The sequence below is a fragment of the Schistocerca gregaria genome, chromosome 2 (assembly GCF_023897955.1).
Source record: "Schistocerca gregaria isolate iqSchGreg1 chromosome 2, iqSchGreg1.2, whole genome shotgun sequence".
Lineage (NCBI taxonomy): Eukaryota > Metazoa > Arthropoda > Insecta > Orthoptera > Acrididae > Schistocerca > Schistocerca gregaria.
The window spans coordinates 970,578,580-970,584,579 of record NC_064921.1 but is presented as its reverse complement, the minus strand read 5'-3'; positions in this window follow the sequence as shown (position 1 = coordinate 970,584,579).

Here is a 6,000-nt window from a genome sequence, read left to right as displayed (position 1 = left end):
AATACCTGTGGGCTAATATTAATATAATGTGAAGTAGTAACCCGCCTTTTAAGTGGTAATAGGTGTTACCATCCATTTAAAAAACTAATGGCGTCTGGGATGGCAAAGCGACAGCTGAAACCAATTGTATATTATAAAGTTACATATGGATGCGGTGCTTGGACACTAACCACAACAACTTAGAATACTTGAACGAATAATACTAGGGAAATATTACGGAGGGATCCGAAATAATGATGTTACCTGGAGAGCAAGGGCCAGTTATGCATTAGATAGTCTAATACAAAGAGCTGATATTGTAAGTTTAAATAAAAGAAAAAGAATAGCCTGGTTAGTACATGTCCTAAGGATTCAGGACACAAGAACTATAAAGAGGTCTTCCAATGGAAACCGACAGGAAGACGATTAGGAAGGAAGTCACGTAAACGATGGCTGGAAGATGCGGAAGACGTCATCATATCCCTAGGAATTAGAGGAGAAGGAAAGTAAACGAGAGGGCGAAATGGGAGGATCGTGTTAAGAAGACAGAGATACATGCAAGATTGTGAAAGCATAAGAAGTATAGTTTAGCGTTTTCCCGAGAAGGAAGAATAAGATACAGCAGAATGTTTTACATGACACAATTTTACCATGTATGGAAAATTGGAGGAAGCAGAGCTGTGCCTGTCAGCATAGGTAACCTTAGTTATGAAGAGATGAAGTTGTCATGTGCTACTGGGATATTTTGCTTAGAAATACTAGATGTAGATGAACTGGATAGGAATTTCACATCAGTTTGTGCAACGCCAGAACAGTTTGTCAGTTTAACTGAAACAACATCACAGTGGATGCTTCCACGATGTCACTCTTAGGTGTGACAACGCCCTGGGGTCAGAATAGGGGAATGCCCTCCGGTTTGACTGACTTCCAGATGACGACCCAACTTGGTCGTTGCTTTTGTTCCACAACATGTCTATCAGGCTTACAAACACGAAACACTGACCCTTGGGCTAGATCATTCGGGAGCAGCTGCATGTAAAATTCTACTGGACCAGCTATTCTCGCCAAACAGCTTTGCAGCTGTATGATGCGCAGCTTGTATATTGGTCAGTGCAACATGCAGTATCAGTAATGCAGTTGTTTCTATCACCGACCCCAGGCTGATTTGAAGTAGTGTATTATCCTTGCTCACCATCGACTCCAGCAGTTTCAAAGTCCCATGTTTCTAAACAAACAATGATAAGAGTGTACTTGCATCTACGAACTGTGTGCTCATGTTGGTCCTGCATCCACCTTCGGTAGAGAATCAGTGCTCACACGAAGCCCTCTCTGAATCTCCCATCATAATAGCAGACGTGACTGAAAGTCGTGGTAGAGTCGAGCAACCATTGTAAGCTCAAAAATTAAAAGACTTTAAAATAGCTGGTCCGTGCGAAAAAATAGTTACAGGATGTTTATGGACCCTTTTTTTTATTCTTTGCACATTTCGGGCTCTGCTTGTTTTGAGATGGTCTGGTCACAAAAGTATCTTGTAAAATTACAGACGTGTATTCAGTAAATGGAGCCCTATACTAAAGTATCATGTGCTACAATATATTTAAGATGTGATACATGCCCTTAAATACAAAGTGAACATACAACTTTGACGTCACTTAACAACTTCGTCAGAGTTGTATGTTTACTCTCTATTGGAGGGTATGTATTACGTCTTAAATGTCTTCTTGCTGTAAGGTGGTTTAGTATAGCGGCTCCATTAAAACACGTGTGTAATTTTGGAAGATTGTAACAAAATATATTTGTAACCAGGCCATTTGACGACGAGCAGAGCCGGAAATGCGTAATGAATAAAAAAAAGTCAAGAAACATTCTGTGACTATTTTTCCGCGTCCAACCAGCTATTTTAAACCCATTTTTATCCCCATTATTTCACCATCAAATGACTTAGGAGCATCCTTGAAGACTCAGATATGGACTAAAGAGTAGACTAAGCAGTAATATGGGCAGTTCAGAGGCCGTTACAAGAAATTAGACAAGAAATGCAGAATTACTGGATGGGTCGATTTCCTAGTAACCTTGACGAAACACGTCTGCTACTAGAATGTAAAATGGTGAGAGCCATCTCATGTAAGGACGAATGCTGTAAAATGAGTCAAGAAATTTTTCTTGGGACACGTGATAACAGGTAACGAAAAGATACTTGCAAATGAAAATGTACGGAGCAGTAAAGAGATAATGCAGTTCACTTTGCGAAACCTACACTAAACGGTTACTGTACACTAGTATATGTCAATGTTGTGTAGTTCATTGATTGCCAGCCTGCGGAGTAATTAGCCCCTAAGGGATAAAATGAAATTTTCTGATGGGTTAAAACTAAACGATTCGATTCTTTGTCAGTTAAGAAACAAAATTATTTTCCAAGATCATTAGCATTATTACAGTTTTGTAAGACTCTAATACTGATTATATAACCGAATTAATAGCAGTAATGCAATGGAGGTTACACGTTCCTCACACTACGCACATTTGTTGTACTTTGTCCTGTACATCGCTGATGATAAAAGTGAGACTTAACGCGTAACAAAGTCTTTCAGACATGCATTAGTAGGGGTCTTTGTAGCAAGCTGTGTTTCCTTCTGGAGTTATAAAAGGTAATGGCTGCGAGAGGTGGTTTTTCTGACTACAGTTCTACTCGTTACCGACCTAAAGTCGTATTCTCTACTTAATCTAGACTAAAAAAGAACTGTAAAGCAGTCGTGTCTGTTTAATTGTTTGAACACACTAAACACGAAAACTACTAGATGAATTTTCATGTGATTCCTACAGATAACTTGGGCGTAGCTTGGGGCAACATACTGCCTTTATTTTGTCCAAATTAGACACGAAGAAAAAGATATCATTATCTAAAGTGTTATTTAAAATCGTCTACTTAGCTTAGTGGTTCAGATGTTTAGACTTAATGATATTGCTTTGTTTCTTTCGGTAGGTGTTACTATATTTTAGATTTTTTTTTTTTACCTCAGTGGCAGAAGCATTTGCGGAAGCTTATGTCAGTGACAGAATTAAGCCTTCCAGTCTTATCCTTATGAATACAAACTAACACTGAATTAACTTATTTGATGTAGGCCTATACCGATTTACGATTTCGCTTTATGTATAAATAATTTCACAACTGTGCTTTGGTCTTTTTCGATGGTTTTATTTATATTCTTTGCTAGAGAAAATGGATTTATTACATTTGTTTTGCGATTTGGCTGCCTACTCATTGCATTTTGACTTCGTTTTATTTATGAATAAAAATGCCTAGAAAACAACTGAGTCTTTCTGTATAAATTGGAACAGCTAAATGAATGACGGCTATGCCGACCGAAGGACGAATGAAGATTGCGAGACGTGCTGCGGCTCGAGAACATCAGGTCTCAACTGATTCTTTAGAAACTCCTTCTGGAGCGCAACGTGGATTAACTCTGTGTCATGAATTGTCTCGCTCCTCAGAAGCCTTCACTCAGAGCTGTCTAAAGATACCTCTCTCTAATTAAATGTCATAACAATGGAAATTTTGACAGGAAGTAGTACACGCGAGCAAGTTTTTATACTTCAAATCTAACTTGTTCCTAACAGTTTATCATTTCGCATTGAACGTGTAAAATTCCCTCTGAGATTGTGCTGTGCCACGATCATAAACGAAGCACGCTGCCAGACTCTGCATATTGAGGGCGTAAACTTTACCGCCAGACACTTTTTGCACAGAAAGCTCCACATGGTGCTCACCTGTGTTAGTGAAACAAATAAGTTCTTTGTTCATACCCCCCTCCCCATTCAAACGTTGTATACAAAGATGCTTTCTAAGTCGAAAATAAATTCCACGCCCACGAAACCTCGGGCACAGCTGTAAATAAATTTTCTGGTAACACCGGATCTCTCAGATAGTCACAAATAAAACGTAGCGCCTCAGTATTAATAACACAAAGAACAAGTCTCTAAATCGATACTTTTGAGACGGTGGCTCTCATACAACTTGATTCTCACACAGCTGAAAACAGCAACTACAGTTTATTTACACAGCGAACTGACCATTTCATCTTTAGATGACTATTCACATTTATATTACATTTTTATTGTTTCCTTTAATGGTTGGAAACAAACAGCCACCAACTAATGTAAACAACAAAAATCTTACTAGAAAGATAACCCATCCGAAAGTGAGCCTGTTGGTTCGACACTAGTTATGACGCTATTGTGTGAACAAATACCATTGTTAACAGTGGCAGTTTATTATTTAATCCATTGTAAGAATAACTTTTGTAAAACCGTTCTTACAGGAACTTACAACAAGTCAGTTTCGTGGTACAGCACTTCGAACCTACTTAAAAAAACCATATTTTTTGATTTGTCTCACTACTATATATGAACATGCGGTGAAGAGCATTCGCGATGATTTTGATGCAGATCACTGACTCAAAAAAGGAGACACATTGTATTTTCGTTCCCTTGACAAATGTCGGCTTGGCTTCTACCACGTTTTCCACTTTCCTTCCTTGTTTTATGTCCTAACGTCCATGTTGGCAAGGCAGTTTACTTCCTCATTCCACTAGAAAATTTTCATGTACGTACTCTACACCAGTTCACCATTTTGTAACACCTCTAAACTTATATAACGAGGGAGACGACACACAGAAGCAGAAACGTTACTCAAGCTCATACGAATTGATTTCACATTTGCATCTGGAACATCGTAGTACGTGTTTATTCTGTCTCTAACGACATCCTCATCAAAGTACATTACATATTTTGGAGCTGTCTGAAGAACACATGTAAGACGTCTACTCTACATCTACATCTACATCCATACTCCGCAAGCCACCTGACGGTGTTTGGCGGAGGGTACCCTGCGTACCTCTATAGGTTCTCCCTTCTATTCCAGTCTCGTATTGTTTTCTTTGCGTGATTTCGTAGCTGACGTGGTGATAAGGGAGTACAGAATTCTCTTTCTTACTCTCTGGACATTTAAAGATTGACTGTTTACGGCATTAAGACCTCCACTTTAAACTACAGACCCACAACGTCCAGTCCATAACTTAAATAGATAAGTACCTTCATCGTGCCCCCAATCCTTTTCAACTCTCCCTTCCCCGACCAGTAAAACAACCCTCTTGCCTTCATTTCAACGCCTTAAGAAGTCATTAAAATAGGAAGTGCTGTCTTAAAATGAGACCTTCTAAAACCTAGGTAATGTTCCTCAATATGTATCATGTGAAAAGATCTCGAGTAATGTTTGCCTAGAATTTTTATGAACAAACATTATTATTGTTTCTTGATATATAACACGACTTTGCAAAAAGATGAAATGTTCAGAAAGTTGGTTAAAAAGTTACAAATTAGGGGTGCAGATAACGTCAAACTTATTCACTAAGACGTGAAACAGTGAAGTAGAAGGTGTGTCATATAGAGGAAATATTAGGTTATATAATAACATCTTTCAAAAGACCAGACCAGACTATCAATTAAAAATAGCATATCTCCGCCTCAGGCGTTTATCTGACATTGCCATAAAATATATAGAAATAAATGTAAATACGCGAGTGACAAAACTTTTACTTAATCTTGAAACCACTGAGAGTGGCGGAAAATGTGCCCTTGTACAACCAATCTGAGAAAGGAGCCCTAGAACAAAATAAGGCCTATTTAGTTGCGTACTGGCAGCGGAAATGGTAAGTGAATGATCTCGGCTTTGAATCTTGCAGTAGTGAGACACTTAAGCATGTCTAAAAGTACATCGTGAGTATATTTAAGCGTTAATGTATTCAAATTTAATGAAATTGTGTAAATATGAGATTCATAAGTGTCTAGTGGGACGTCATAATTACTGGTCTATTATGGTCACTCGTGATGATCAGAAAGTTAAGCTTTTACGAAAAAGTTACAAATGCTGATTGACCTTTTATTAAGTTATGTCTTGACGGTTTCGGAGCTGAAGCTAAATGCAAAGAGTATTCACAATGAATAATAATATGTGTCTATGAG